Raw genomic sequence first — 8,851 nt, 5'->3', positions numbered from 1 at the left:
GCCATTTAACCTTTTAACAATTCAACCACTAAAAACTCGGTGATTTTTGTGTACCGACGCTACAGATTAATAAAAAAAATAAAAGTGGTTTACACTTGCTAAGTGGTGGTAATTTCAGGTTCTAGTGTGATCTGATCCTTCTAAGCCCTTAACATTTTCATATTCTTTTGGTCTTTCGGTAAAGTCACGTAGATAGGTTCAAAGAAAATCTATCTACGTGACTTTAACGAAAGACACAAAGAATAAGAATTCCTGCAGTCACTAAACCCTTATCATTTGCCTGGGAAGTTTTGGATCACACGGAATCATCAGGATGGGAATATGAAAGGATGGGAATTAATCATCAGGATGGGAATGCTGCCATTGTTTTGTGCGTAGAACCGTCATTGAGCAGACGGGAGTGACCCAGTTACTCTGTTTTCGTATATTTTCTGTTACTTTCAACCGAGTTAATATCAAGTAAGTCTACAACAAGAGGAGATTAATCATGAGTGAAAGGAGAATTGAATATCTCGGAGTGTGTGGCAGTGTACATGTTAACGTTTCTGTGCAGTGGCTGGCACAGGGTGATGTTTTTATTATAAATGTGCTCATATATAAAATACAGAGGCGTACTGTGCGCACGCGCGCTCGTGACCCTCTGGAGTTGTTGCGCCCACCACGTCTCCTCCCTTTGTGCCACTCGCCGTTTCCTGCCCCCACCTCCACGCCTCTCAGGTCTAAACAAAACCTTGGTGGGAGCCAAGGGAAGTTGCGCCAGCCCTTGCTCACGGATGGAGGAGCTCTCATGGAGACCCGCGGGATTCCGGACGATGTCCACTTGAATCTGACCAGTACGCGTAGTGGGGGAAGGGAAGTGACACGTCACCACGTTTGACGTCCAGAGTTGTCAATGCACGTCTATATAGATGTGGTCGAATGAAAAATACATGGGAAGCTTTTTTACGTGTTTTATTATGATTTTGTCTTGCAAAACAATTCAATCTCTAATTGATTTTGTTATGGCTAGTACGGTTACCATTGTAACCCCACCAAATCATGCATAGCTGCTTCACTCATAATTCTCAAAACCTAAATTTCATAAGAGGCTCTGACAATACAGTAGAACATTGATTATAATCGATAATCGATGTTCCACTGTTGTATTGTCGCCGCTGCTGTTCTTGTTGGCTGCGTTTCAGCTGGAAAGGAGAGGCGCTGTGCCGAATGCGATCGGCAGAAAGCCATCCTGTCCTGCAAGCACTGCCAAGAGGACTTTTGCGACTCTTGCTTTAAGAAGGTAATCGCTGTGTAATTATGAAATGTGCTTTATTCGCGTAGGCTTTTGCTTCCAATATTATCTGGAAAAAACAAAAAACCTCTAATGGATCAAATGTACTGGGTGCACTTATTGCCTCTCGGAGCAATCTACTTGGGTATAAACGCTCCAGAGTGAGTGTGCCTAACACCTCATTTGCACTATAAATCCTCCTCATACGCATGTTTTGTCATGTCAAATCCAAAAACCTGATATTTTCTCTCACTTCTAAAGAGCATCATACAAACTTAAAACAAACACTGGCCACTACTTGTACAACAATCAAAATGTGTGAGGGCACACGTGACATCTCGATGGAATACAGTACAAGGCGCCATCCACTGTTTTTGTATTTTATTCAATTGTGGCAAACATTGCACAAGGCTTGTTGAAAATCGGACCACCTTCACAGACGAGAAACAGCCAAAGTTGTCTGTCGCCTGATGAGGCTGGTTGTTGTAATTACTGGCGAAAACGTTATGGTTACTCGAATTGTAAATGTCGTTAAACCCGCCACCACCACGCGACAGCCAATTAGTAAGGTTTGTCACGTAAACAAAACGTGCCAATTAGTTACTAGTTCAGCACACCGGTGTGTTGGAGAGTAAACCCACAACATTTACGAGTCGAGTACTGTGACGTTTCACCGGTAATTACAACAACCAGCCTCATCAGCGAGTGGTGGCGGGTTTAACGAAACGTTTATATTCATGCAATCTAAGCCTAGAAAAATCCTCAGGGATAATATTGGTTGTAAAAGCCTCCTAGGATGTGTTAAACTTGTGGCAGCATATTTAGATGCTGTACAAGTTAAAATTGTGTTGTGTATGTAGGTGTCTGTCCTAAGCCGTTCGTTCTTAAAGTGATCTGCTCCCGCTTGGTAAATTTCCGAAGTCTACGTTGTCAACCAGAATGTCTCTGCTCGCTAATTCTGACCGATTTCCATTCGCTTCCCAAGTTGCTCTCACCAGGGTTAGGAGGAAATGTAAACTACCTCTCCTGATATACAGAAGGTTGTTGGTTCGTTTGCATGTTCTCCCCGTGGTCGCATGGATTTTTCTCCGGTTTTTCCCTCCATCAACCTCACACGTCTACAGTATTTGGCTGCTGCTATGCATTTTCACGTGATAAGCCGTTTCGTTCCTCTATTATTTGTGATAGCCAGGTCGCTTCTGAAAAAGACATACGTGTAGCCCTCATCATCCTTGCTTTTGTCACTTCTCAACTTGATAACTGCAGCTCTCACCGTTTTCGTGAACAAGACCACATTGTCGCAAGACGCCAGACTCTCTGGACTCTTGTCACCGTGGGCTCTGCTTTAGCCGCAGGAGGCTCACTTCACATAGAAACTGTGCGAGACTGCCAAGCTCATGCATAAGCCTGAGATTTCATGAAGTTAAATTATTTGATAACAATTTAATAAAACTGGGAATGAAAATGAAACAGTAAGGTTTAATTGGCGGTGAATGTTTTGTAGGAATTGACAGTCACGGTGTGTACCTGCATGTATGTGGTATTTGTGTTACTGTGTACCTGTGTTGTGCGGAGCATCCATATAGGCGGTTGGCGCGCTGCGCTACGTACCCGGCAACTTGAGTGGGATTTCTACTCACGGTCACCACCAGTGACGATTATCTGAACCGGTCCTGGGCCTCCCCTAGGTCTATTCAGCCTCAAATGAGTACCCAGTGCGGTGTGTAAACATCACCACTCGGGAGACAAAGGTGGTCGGGCATGGTGCTGGCCACCCACCCCCTTCGTGTGCTGTGCTGGCCTTAATAGGCGCTTACTACAATAGCACTTGCCCCAACAGTCTGTTGAGGCTACACGGGGGAATTTTGCCTTCGTTACTGTGTATCTGTATTAGGAACTGATTTTGTTGGGAAGCCAAGTCCTTCAGATTGGGTGGCTACTTTTGTTTACCCGTGTAGCCTGTGTGTGACACTTGTGTACCTGCATAGAGAGTGACGATGTGAAGGCTGGTCTGATATTATAGTATTGGGTTTGTGCACGCGCGTGTGATCCGTTTCAGGTTCACGGAAATGCGAAAGTGCTGAAAAACCACAAAGCGAACAAAATTGATCCCAGTGACTGGTAAGTGGTGGCTAGGAGATGTTAACTACCTCGCCTGATATACAGGAGGTTGTGGGTTCGATCCTGACGCCTTCATATTTGGAGTTGGCATGTTCTCCCCGTGGTCACGTGGATTTTTCTCCGGGTCTTCCGGTTTTTCCTTCCACATTTAGAATCAACGTCACACATCTAAAGTCTAAAAGAGCTGCATAGCCCAGTGGGCCTTACCTGGTTAAATAAAATAAAACACATTTTAAATTGCTGCAGCTAAAATGTTTTGCAGTGATTGACACCCTGATACTTCACAGCAGTCCTCATGTGGCCACATTCCCATAGAAAGTGAAGTTGCGGGCTGTAGCGTTCCCTACCCCTTGCCTTGAACGCTATAACCTTAACCCCTTAAATCTCACACCAAAACTTAAAAACTTGCATACCTAAACACAGTAGACCCTCGATTATTCACAAGCGGTGTATCTGATTTGAAGATTAACCGTGCACCTGAGATTTTGATATAAAATAATAATGCATGGATTTTTTCCTTTAGCACAAATTTTAACCAAAAAACTGTTGTACCTTGTTATTCTTGTAAATGTTTAATACAAGGCATGTGCTTAACCGAACAAATATGTGCTCTGGTTAATCCGAAATCTACGTGATCGCCTCTACAGTACAGTAGTTGGAGATTTTTACAACATTGGGTGGAGTTTGATTGATGTTGATTGGCGAGGTGCTGCTGCTGTCCACTTAGTGGGCCGAGTCTTCTGTGCGGGAGCAGGAAAGTGTTATCATTGAGCACGCGCATCATTGATCAGTTGATTGTTAGTATTCATTCTAAATATAAACGGTAACAATCAAAATCATCAGTTGTGGTTCTTTTGAGTGATTTATCCCATCATTTATTTCATGAGTTTTAATTTAGTTAATACCCAAATCAGTGTTTTTTGGCATAGAGATCCGTGGAAAATAGATTTTTTTTATTTTTATTATGCGCGATTTATTTAATTATCTGCAGCCGTCTTCCCCGCCATTATCGCGGATAATCGAGAGCCTACTATCGTCATGTAATGTAGGGGTTGGGCAGTGGCACGTTGGACACTTTTTCAGTGTTTCATATGGGTCCATCCAAGCATCCATACTAAATGGACGGCTCCTAGAAAGGGCTTTGAGGTCCGCTCTTGGGTTATGGTTGCTATTGACTCCACCAGGGCCCTGGGTGTTATCCGATTGCAGCGGTCGCACCCATGAAGCATTTGAAACTAATGATTGAAACTTTTTTATTTAAGACCCCTCTGAGCTATACGTTATTTTTCAGAAGCGTTTTTACATTATTAATTCGGGCGTAAGGGAAAATGTGCAACATATTAATTTATGTCAAAATTTCAAGTGTGCGCGTTTAATCCACAAATTTGATAAACTGCACGCGGTAATCAAGAATCCACTGTACTTCTTGGAGCACCTCAGTCGTGGTCGCGACGTGCTCGACACTTTTAGCTGCCCCCTTCAAAAGAGGCACGGCCGTGTTTTTCGTGTACAATGTGACATTTTTACCAATTATAGTTTTTAAAAGCTGGATAAAGAAAACTTGGAACGGAAGATCTTGTGATTGCCGGCTCATTGCTCCGGCTTGTCCCTTCGTCTCCACTTATTGGCCACGTGCCGGTGGGAACGTGACCTGTTCGTGATCTGTGCGTCGATGCAAATGCTTGTTATCTATGGCTGTTTATATTTCTGGCAGCCAAAAAAAACTAAAAACAATGACGGATTATTTATTCGCAATAAAGAGTGTTTTAGTTGCAGCATTTTAAGGTTGACAGTGTTGATCGATTTTTGACGTGGCTATTTCCACAGTGAGAATTGTGAAGTGCACGGTAAGCTGTACGCATACTGCTGCGAGCTTGGTGACTGTGGTGGCGGTGGCAGCGGCGTCGCGTGTGCCGATTGCATCGCGGACTCTAAGCACAGCGACCACGACCATACTCTGCTCGATGCCAAGGTGAACCACCACCGACGTTCGCCTGCGTGTGAGACGTCGATCGCGAGGTCAATTTAAGTGCATCACGTGCATGTAATGTCGCTCATCTGGTGCTTTTGTTAATTTTAGCAATATTGACATTAAAATATGAAGACAAAAATGTACGAATGTGGGCAAAACATTAAAATAGAAAGAAAAAGCCCGCATTATCATAATCTAAATTGTATTAAAGTATAACACGTAGGCTTTCGCCACCAATATTATCCATAATAACTAATTGGCTGTGTCGGGTGGTGACGGGTTAAACGCGACGTCTTTTTATTTGCGTGATCTAACCCAAAAAACCCTCATGTAATAAAGTACACGGATTAACCTGAGTGCAATCTTTGATCGCAACATATTCCTGAAAACGCGTTTCTCACACCTTGAGCCACGTTTCCAAAGACGACCGTGTCATTGCTGCCAATTGCAGAAGGAAGAGCTGAGCATGCAGCTTCCCAAGGTCATCATGGCGGGCCAGGCGAGGGTCTTAAAACTGAAGGAGGCGCTGCGAGTGAGTGGTCGCTGGCTGCAGCGATGCTGTATTATGGTCATCATTGTCGTTATCATCGTCCTCATTGTTGTCATCCTCGGAATTGTCCTCATCGTTGTCACCGTTGTTGTCCTCGTTATCCTCGTCATCGTCGTTATTGTCCTCTTTGTTGTCATCGTCCTCATCGTTGTCATCATCGTCGTTGTCGCCGTCATCAAAGTCATCGTCCTCATTGTCATTGTCGTCATCGTTCTCAACAACCATGATCTATCCACAGCTGGTTTACTGCCCAGCAGTCGTTTTTGAGATGGAATACTCTGCTTGTGTTTTTTAAAGTGACAAATTACCTTTGGCTGGCCACGACTAATCAGAACACTCGAGATCTATATCTAAACGTTTGCACGAACCCATTGTAAAGTAACAGAGCATTTTAAAAATTTGATGCAGCAACGATCTCATTATTTTGTGCGGATTTAATGGTGTAGATGATTAAAGTGCGGAAATGGGTTTTAATTGATGTGTGTGAAAAGGCTGAATTGTACGCCTTTAAGTGTGGTGCATTGTCAGGCACTGCTATCATGGCTTTTATCCAAACGTTGATCGTCCTGGTGTATCACCCGAGCTGAAGGTGTCTGGCTATAAAAATGGCTGGTGTAATTGTGGCTTCCTTGACAGGAGTTTGAGAAGCTGCAGTCTGAGCTGCAGCTGCAGCTTCACACAGTGGTGTGCAGCATCCATGGGAGCATCCACTCGCTGTGCTCCATGGTGCAGGCCCGGTGAGTTCCACATTCCACGTGCACACTTGTACACTCCGTGCCATCGCATTAATGCACAAACATAAGAATAAAACATTCTAAACTTTACTCCAGTGACCCGGGGCTGCTGCGGGGTCCACTTTCTGCCCTGCTTCCTCCCTCCCCCTTCTCTCTCCCCCCCCTGCAGCCGACCTCTCCAGTGCTGCTGTGGTGGCCCACGTTACTCCAGTGACCCGGGTGCTGCTGCGGGGTCCACTTTCTACCCCGCCTCCTCCCCCCCCCCTTCTCTCTCCCCCCCTACTACCGAGGTCTATATAACCTCGTGCCACGGCAGATCTCTTGCCTATTTCAGCTGTTTTTTCTTGCTGTGGTTGTCCCACCTGATGACGATTGCTTGTGTTGCGATCGAAACGCCGTGACTTTACCGAAATAACCAAAGAGTAATGAGAATAAAACAAACGTATGCTACCTATTGTTACGTGATGCAGATCAATTGCATTTTACTATTTACTTATTATGTAAGACGTACGTTTTCAAACCCAATATTTAAATTCAGAATATTTTTTTGGTTTGTGCCACGTTACCAAGCATCTGACCAAATCAGTGACATTGAAATCCTCTACTGCCCCCAGTACTGCCAAATAAATGAACTCGTCAACACGTACGAGTGGTTGACCGCCCATACTTATTGCTCCACCTCAGCAGTAAGTGGAAGATAAATCCTCGCAACAATCTTGAATTGTACTTCTACCTGGATTTTATCCTCTCGATGTTTCTTGTTGTTACCGATGCAACTTTTTTAAAAATTAAAATTGGTTGTGGGAATTGTTTTAATGCTTCTTTATTAGTTTTTGGTTTATTTGTACATCAAAATGCATTTTTGCAGCGTTGGTTGATAGCTCAGCCTTACAAGCAGCAAAATATATTGATAGTACTTTTTGGCGGTGGCCTTCAGAGCAGAGACAATAAAGTTGACCTCACTGACTTCGAGTTTCACATTGTATTTTGCACCAGATAAAAAAAAAATGTACTCTATTTCTGCCCATGTTTGTCTTAACACACATACACACTAGCCTTGGCCAATAATGGTTCCTGAGCCACTGTTGGATCCCCAGACTTGGTTTGTAGGTGGTTGATTTATAATACAATAACAAATAACTGTCTGGATTCATACAACGTTGCATCGATATTTTACCGCACCTCGGAGAGGCTGCTCACAAACTGGCGGGGCGTGTTTATTTTGTGGAGTGAAAAAAAGTAGTTATCTGTAGGCAGAGTGGAAGAGGCATTTATAGAGCCGCTAGACTTGTGTAGTGACACCCGATAGCAGTATTGTATAATAGGAGTCTTGATTTCTTCCAGCAGGAGACACGTGGGTCTTTAAGGATTCCCTTCACTCCCAACGTCGCCAACTCTCGCTTCCTCTTTATATATCTCTCAAGCCCCTTTCCCGAAGGTTCCTTGATCTTCCGCTTTCCCTCCAGCCAATTATCTTCCACTTTTCCTCACGGATTCTGACTGTCGATCATCCTCCGTTTCCTGCTCTATTCCATGTTATATTTCACCTCCAAACCTTTAATTCCCTGCCTCTAATCACTCCGCTTTCAGGCTCTTTAAGCACCAATCGTAGGGGCTTGTTTTACTTCCTGATTATTCGTGTCATGCACGCTGTGTCTATAACGTCGGGGTGAGTTATTTCGGTTGTGGCTGAATCACTACGCTAGTAAGAACGGTCAACAGCACGGATGATGCCAGCGACGGTTCCCCGCCAGTAGCGATGCTGTGATTCCAGGCTGAGGGGGCCCCATGCCACTGGGCCCTGATCCCGGGAGACGCACACTGACGGTCTCGCCGAGTGAATGTGATGCGCGCACAAGGAGCGACAACGATAAGGTGGCACATCAGGGGTTGTGCTTCCACTAAAGCATTTCTCGCTGGAGTAGAACGGGCGTCGGGAGATGGCGGCAATGAGATCCACTCCACAATCGCGTTCACGCATTGCTCGAGACTGGGAATGCAAAGTTGCACTGCGCACACATGTTCCTGAGTTGAAGCGTTCCGCTTACCAGCTGGCATGCGTGCCAAGTCTGCTGCTACCAATAAGGGTGCCTGGAATAAATTTTGACTTAAAACTTTCATGACTGCAGGAATTCATATTCTTTGGGTCTTGCGGTAAAGCCACATAGAAAAAATAAATCACGACGTTTCGATTGCAACACAAG

Source organism: Lampetra fluviatilis, chromosome 1, assembly GCF_964198595.1.
Source record: "Lampetra fluviatilis chromosome 1, kcLamFluv1.1, whole genome shotgun sequence".
NCBI lineage: Eukaryota > Metazoa > Chordata > Hyperoartia > Petromyzontiformes > Petromyzontidae > Lampetra > Lampetra fluviatilis.
This window is presented reverse-complemented; position numbering follows the sequence as displayed.